The sequence below is a fragment of the Palaemon carinicauda genome, chromosome 4 (genome assembly GCF_036898095.1).
Source record: "Palaemon carinicauda isolate YSFRI2023 chromosome 4, ASM3689809v2, whole genome shotgun sequence".
Taxonomy (NCBI): domain Eukaryota; kingdom Metazoa; phylum Arthropoda; class Malacostraca; order Decapoda; family Palaemonidae; genus Palaemon; species Palaemon carinicauda.
Window position 1 is genome coordinate 88743908 of NC_090728.1, and position 8153 is coordinate 88752060.

Genomic DNA, 8153 nt, shown 5'->3' on the forward strand with positions numbered 1-8153 from the left:
TGTAAATTTCGAGCATATTGCGGGGAAGTCAAATAAAGTAGCAGACGCTCTCTCCAGGACCGCCATAGCGGCTGTAACAACTAGGTCGGCAAGGCGGAAGGGAAAACAACAGGAGAGTTCGGGGTCAAATATACCTGTGGGAGGAGCGCATAGAAAACGGGAAGAACTTGGCAACTCTAGTGTGAGAGAGAGAGAGGACGAGAGCTGTCCGGAGAATGTGGATGTTGGGAGTTCCACGGGGGGAACTCAGAGAGAATGCCCCGTGAATGAGTGTGTGATCGATTTGTGTGGCTGGAGTGTGGGTGAGCTTGTTGCTGGACAAAAATCTGAACCTTGGATCGAACAGGTCAAGAGGTGCGTGAGAGTTGACAGTAGCAAACTTCCGGATTTCTTGCGCATGCGAAGAGATGAGTTCTTCATCGAAGACAATATCCTATTTTATAAGTATGAGAAGAGACCGGGAGATATCCGATCTCGCGTTGTTCCCCCTTCCTCTTTGATAGAGAAAGCCATCCATGTAATTCATGTAAGTACTTACACAGGACATGTAGGTATAGAGAGGTCCTTGAGAAGGGCCAGAGAGTCATTTTTTTGGATAAGGATGAAAAAAGACATTGTTAGGTTTATTAATAAGTGTCATGTGTGTAACACTATGCGGATCCACAACTATGTGATCCCGAAGGCCAGAACATGGTCAATAGTGCCTGTTAAGTTTAATAGAGTGCATATGGACGTTTTGGGTCCATCCCCCCCCCCCGGTGACGGGCAGTTTAAGTACGTGTGTGTGTTTGTAGATGCATTCACACGCTTCACACACACGTATGCAATGGTGGACAAAACCACAGTGTCGGTTGCGAAGGCGTTGTGCTCCTTCATAGTGAGGTACGGATGTCCACGTACATTGATAAGTGACAATGGTCGAGAGTTTGTGAATGAAGTGTGTAAGGGGGTAACCCAGATCATGAACACAAATCATTTCACGATCGCCTCTTATCGGCCATCAGCAAATGGGCTCGTCGAGTCCCATAACCGAGAGGTGACAAATATTTTAAGGTATCTTGTGGGGGACAATCCAAGCCAGTGGGTGGAAATGTTGCCGTGGGCGGAGTTCGCCCTAAATACGGCATATAATGGCTCTATTAGGGATACACCGTTTTTTATGCTATTTGCGCAGGACCCTGTGTTGCCATATACCGTTATCATGGACCCCCACACTCTGCCATTATACAACACAGAACAATATCGGGTGATGATGTGTAATTTGGCTCGGAGAGTGTTTCAGATAACCCAAAAGTACTTGCTGAGGGCCAATGAGAAGTATCAGACGAAATACGATCAGCGTTTCCGAACGCGCACGTCTGATATACAGATAGGGGACAGAATCTATCTAAAAAGGTTGCAACCGAGGAAGCATAAACTGGAAGCCGCATATGTTGGACCGTATCGTGTAAAAGAAATTAAAGCCGATACGGCGGTCATTCAACACATCCGGACCAGGACCAAAGGCGAGTATCACCTTTCTCACATGCGCCCGGTCCGAGAGGACAACTTGGTGTGGTATCTGAATAAGCCGGTGCCACCTTACCCCGGGCTACCTGGCTACTTGGGAGAGGAAGGTGAGGAGGAGGCACAAGCGTCTGTCCGTGCCGTCCTTCAAGCACGAGAGAGTGCGAGAGGACATGGGCCTTGAGATAATGTCTACCACGAGGTGACTGAGGTCATAAAAGTCAGGTTTCTTTTACGTATGTGCATTCCGAGTGTTTTGTGAAAAGACGAATTAAATTTTGTTTCGTTTTTTTTGGTTTTGTTCTAAGCATATCACGAGTATATCATTTATCATACTGAGAAATTTCTGTTGCATTTATGTTATGTTGGAAATAATTCAAATTTCATTATTTTGTGTTGGTACCAATTTTGCTATTACCAATGGTTTTATGTATGTTTTTCCATTTTGTTGTGCTGGTTAAAAAAAAAAAAATATATTTCGGTGTGGTGACAGATAACTGAGACATTTTTTGTTGCATTTATGTTTATGTTGAAATTAATTCGAATTTCATTACCCTATGTTGATACTTATTTTGCTATTACCAATGCTTTTATGTATGTTTTTCCATTTTGTTGTACTGTATTTAAAGAATTTCATTTGTCGGTGGAGGTTTTCAGTGCTATTACAGGTAATTGTTAATCATGGGTTGAAAATTGAACATCATTACTTATGTTTTTGTTTTTCAGGAGAATTAATATTGCTCGGTTATGAATAAGTATGGTTTTCTTTTATTATTATTCACTGTTGAGTTTGCTCCTTATTGCAGTGTCACGGATGTGTTAGAAATGGTTTTCTTATAATGGTAAATGTATCAAACAGTGCTGGGATTATAAGTTATTCATTTTGATTTCTCTTAATTTTTATCATTTTCTTTATTTTGTGTATGTGATGATTTGTTGGTCCTTATGAAATTTTATTGCGTTTGAAACATTATTATTTTTCTGATTTTGTGCTCCAAATTTTGGTGATGATGTATTAAAACCTGATTTTGTGTTTCTGTATGATCTATTGTGGGCGTGATATTCATCTTTGTGTAACTTGCAATTGTAACACGCCAACCGGCCCTCTGATTTTGATTTAGGTATTTAATTTTAATGTTTGCATGCTCCCGAAGAGAGTGGTACTCCGCGGCAACATCTAGTGGAAAAAGAAAGCTTGTGTTCAGTGGGAAAAAAAAAACAATGATTAGACAAGTTTCATAAAAAAAAGAGAGAGAAAAAAATTTTTTTGAGAAAAAAAAAATCTGATAAGTGTGAATTTTACGGGACGTAAAATTTGGGAAGGGAGTGGTGAGCTAATCACAGTCAGGTTGTTACTGTTTGGGATGAGTGAGTGTCAACAGATTTTTCTTCTTTGTTAGAGAAGACGGTTACGATATGGCACTATGGAAAAATGTCGTTATCGGCGTGGCTTGGGCACTCAAAAATGTTCGTTAAAAGTTAGCGTCCCCAAAATCTCTCCCTATTGGTTCTCGTAAGACTTTCGGGTCAAAACAGCCAATCATCGATCAGGCATAGAAAGGCCGTGGTGGGCGCTTGAACTTGCCCCATAGGTTTTTCAGTTAGAGTTGGGAGGCTTGAGTGTTTAGACCTACGTTCAGGTCACGGGTGCCAGCATGAGTGCCAACAAGTACCATTTTTCTGAGGGCTTTTTCTTAGTAACATAACGTAATCATAATTAAGGGCAGCCCTTGTAAACTTAAGATAATACAGCATGTGTCAAATCACAATTCGACTATTATTTGTGCATGACCCCCCCTCTCAAATTGTGTTAACTATAGAATGGATTTTCTCTATCTTCGTTTCCCCCAAGATGTGAAGTGTGAACCCCCCTTAATACGACCTAGATTGGGTCATATATATATATATATATATATATATATATATATATATATATATATATATATATATATAATACAATTATGGCTCCCAGGTCTGGGCACCAAAAATATGATCATACTATGGCTCGTGACTGGGAACCAAACATATAATATGATATATACTATGACTGGCAAGTTAATCAACCTCTCGAATTCAAAACTCATGTGTTTGATTTTACATTAAAAGTGTTACACTTTAAAATATTAATACACGAATCCTGACACAGTTAAATAACTCCCAGACAGCAATATATAAAACACTGAATATCCAGGTCTCTTCAGTACACTCAAAACCAAACTGGGTAATTATTCTTAAGAATTACTTAAAACTTACTGTGGTTCTTAACAAGATTCAAGCCAATATGATTCTAAACAATGGCGATTGGAATAATACACTCTTTACAAAAATAAATACATTCCATATAAATTACAACTTTGAAAAGAATTTTCATAATAACAAAATAAATCACTTGAATTATTAAGTCTAAACAAAATTTAGATTATTACAAAAATGATATGATCTGCAAATTATATAATGACTTGACTTGAGATATTAAGTCTGAATAAACCTTAGACTAAGACAAAAGAGATAATGCAATGTATATTATGCAATAGCTTAGAATTAAATCTGAATAATACAATATTCAAGTTTGATACTTAATGAAAATAGATAACCAGATCACAATGAAAATACCAAACCTTCCCACAGGGCCATTTACAGAAACTTTAAGAGAATTTTTATAAGTACTCACTACACATGATATATGTGGTAACAAAATAACTTTGGAAAGGACACACTATAGATATTGAACACTTTTAAAACAATACTCAGAGCAGAGAGAGAGAGAGAGAGAGAGAGAGAGAGAGAGAGAGAGAGGCGGGGATGGCGATGGCTTAAGGCTGGATTCTCTATCTGTCTATGTAACACTAAGGTGTCACCTTTATAAGGGATTTGGCTACTTCCAGAAGATTCCTGGATCAAGGTCTGGAAGCGTGTGGCCTGGGCCAAGGGTGTCAGAGTTACCAAGCATCACTCTCTTGAACACTTTCTCATGCAACAGGGAGACAAAACCTGGGTTTCCAGGGTAACTATCACACACCGCGAGGCGACTCTCTGTCAGCTAGCTCTGCCCACCCTTTGTCCCCGAAATAAGAATAAGATAACATCCCATCACTAGGTCTTTTTCGAAATTTCCAAAGCACATGGTACTGAACATTCTCTCTCAAACATGACGCAATACCTCATAATATATAAAAGAACAATACCTAAGCCCTTGTTCATATTGTGTATGATCAAATAACATTCTCAAATAGATTATGTAAGACTTTGTAACAAAATACATGAAATAAAAAAGTTAATTTTTAAAGATATCGTAAATTTACATATAATAACTTGAATACCAAAATGCAATGAAATTAATGACAAAAGTCTTATGTAATTTACATATCACACTTATGTCTACATGAGAGGAGCTCATTTTAAGAGCTAGCTATCCATCTCTTCAATGCATATAAAAAAACAATATACATAAAATCATTAATAAACTATTGTATTTACTCTACACTAGACCAGCTTCGTAAGATAGCTCCCCCCAAAAAATATTATTTATTCTGAGCCTGAATCCATCGATTCGGCCTGAGATAAATAATCTGCAACCATGTGATCTTTACCTGATATATGTTTCACATTAATAAAATAGGGTTGCAAACATAATGACCACCTAGTTAACCTTTGATTATTATTTTTCATCTTATTCACAAAGGTTAACGGATTATGATTGGAATATACTGCAACCTCTTCATTTTGTGGTTGATTCACATACACCTCGAACTTGTTTATCGCTGTGAATAAAGCTAGTAGTTACTTATCAACTGTTGAGTCGATACATGGCTGTTTCTTCAGCTTTGACGTCATAAAGCAAACAGGGTGAAGAATTCCTTCCTTATCTTCTTGCAATAAGACAGCTCCAATCCCATTATCCGATGCATCTACTTGGATAAGGAATTTCTCGTTGAAATCCGGTACTTGAAGTATCGGATTCGAAGTTAATATGGTCTTCTTCAGATTTTTCCCCTTTCCTGGTACCTCGATAATGTAGGACCGGTCACTGCTCTCCTCCAAAATCCGGAATGGTTCTTGGAACTCGTTGGCGAGAGGGAATCTCCTTAACGATGCGTAAACCAACACCTGCCCTCCTACCGTAGACTGTTTGTACTCTTCTTACCAAACCTTTTCTTCGTTTGTCCTTGACTTGTTTTCATGTCTTCCAGGGCAAATATCCTCAGCTCTGTGATGCATTTCCTCAAATCCTTGACATTTCCTTTGTCCGTTTCCTCTCGATCCTTCCCTTTCACTGCTAACATTTTCTTCAGTCCTTTCGCGAAGGGTTCTCCTCGTACTTCCATCGGGCATAAGGGAGCTTCCTTGATGCACTTGGGCTTTTCAGCTGTCTAATATATGTGAAATGCACGGAAAAACTTGCTCACGTCCTTATACATGCCAGGCCAGAAAAAGTGTTTCATTACCTTCTCCATCTTCTTCCTTATCCCCATATATCCCGTCTAGTGCCCTATCGCGATCAGGTCTTCTCAATGGTATGGGAATTTGTATCTGCCGATATATCACCCATTTGGCATTCCCAGGAATATCGACGGGTCTATGCTTCCTCATAAGCAAGCCGTCCTTAAGATAATAACAGGTCAGAGACTGAAGTGCCTCCGTCTCGTCCCCCTTATGGTACAATAACTCTGTTAATGTTGTATCCATCCGTTGCAATCCTATCAGCCTTTTCCTACTCACTTGTCCTACTTCTAAGGTTGAATTTTCTATTTCTTCCAAGTCCATTTCTTCTTTGTCCCCTTGTCTGCTCGTCTGTCGTTCCTCTTTACTTGGGCCTACTTGGGAGTTCTCTTCTTGCGTACCATCAAGGGAATCCTCTTATTTGAAAACAAATCCTCCAAGTTCATTACTCCTTTGATTTCTTTATTTTTCTTTTTCAGCAGTCACTTTCTTCATACTCCTACTCGTAACACAACTAGGAAACAGATACAGTTAGTCCTTCTTGAGTTCAGTCGTAAAACTATACTTCAATGGTTTCTCTGTTAAAATGGGACAAGGCATGTACGGCGCTCCACTAACCTCAATACTCAGCAGGATGTCTACTCCTTCGACAGCCAATGAATTCTTTACTGCAAAGTCAAAATCACCTGTCACTAACTCGCATGACAGTTTTAAACGGAAAATAGGGGTGACCTCCTCACCTCGTATTCCTTTCAAAACAACTGAGTCCCCTGTGAGAGACTGTTACACCAACGGGTGTACTCCTTGTACCACCACAATATGGTTGCAACCTGTGTCACCCAATATCCTGACTGGGGTTTGCTCACTCCCGTCTATTGCTGCTAACATACCTTCAGAAATATATGGTTTAAAGGCATCCATGCTGTTTGGTTCGTCCTGTTCGTTGTGTATACGTTAGATGGTTTATTTTCCTCTCCCTCCTTTCCAGATTGTTTCTTCATCTTCGCATTCTGTGAAGTCAAATTATCCTTAATCCCTTGGGCGACTGCTTTCGGTTGGTTTGACAAACATTACTTACTGATATATCCTCTCTTGCCACACTTAAAACACACAATATCAACCTTCTGCCTGTCTTTCATGATACTTGAAGGAGGACAATTCGATGATTATTGCTGTGGTACTATCGTATTCTGCTTAGGGACAGTACCAGTGCTACTTCAGTTGTAACTGTTGAACTTGTTCCCGTAGTTATTACCGAACTGGTTTCCATGGTTCAGCGAAGACTTGACACCTGGTCGGAACAACGGTTGCAACTTCATGCCCGAGGAAGATTTATGACTAATAATATTATAATCTTCACTCAGCAAAGCGGCTTTATCAAGTTTCTTCACCTCCCTCTTACTCAAGTACGTTCAAATATGTTCAGGAATTCCTTGAAGATACTGCTCTAGTATTAACAATTGTTCTAAATCAGCCATCTCCTTTACTTTAGCAGCCTCTGTCCATCTCTTAAAACATCGTCGTACCTTATAAGCATAATCCAGGAAAGTAATTTTCTCGTCCTTTCGCAAACTTCTGAATCTTTCATTATAATATTCAGAGGCCATCTGATACACTTGCAGCACGCTCCTCTTCACTTCTTGATACTCCATCCTCTTGTCCTGAGATAAGGATAAGTAAGCACTGTGGCCCTTCCCAAAGAGCACACTCTGCAATAACACACACCATGTATCTTCTGGCCATTTCATCGTCGCTGCGACCGTTTGAAAGTGATCCAAGAACTCATCTGGAGACTTCTGTGAACCTTGGAATTAACCTCTGGGCTTACGACACATTAAACACTGGATCATGCTTAGCAGGGGCCGCCTCGGTTTGCGTTGTCAACTGGGCACGGGCGTTCAACAGTTCCAATTCCTGCACATACTTCGCTTCTTCCATCTCTTTTTCTTCTTGTATGGCTTCCACTTACGATGCGTGTCTTGCGATCTGTCTCTCTTCTTATTCTTGTCTTGCTTCCATTTCCTTCTCTCTTTCCATCATCTTCAACTTGATCAAATTCTCCTCCGATACAATTTGTCGAATTTCAGCATCTACTGTACATCCCTTTCTGCTTTTATGCCTTAAGTTTGTGGGTCAACTGGTCTTTGCTTTGCTAAAAATTCTTCCTCAGCTTCCTCCAACAGTTCATGAGCTGCCACAATATTCTC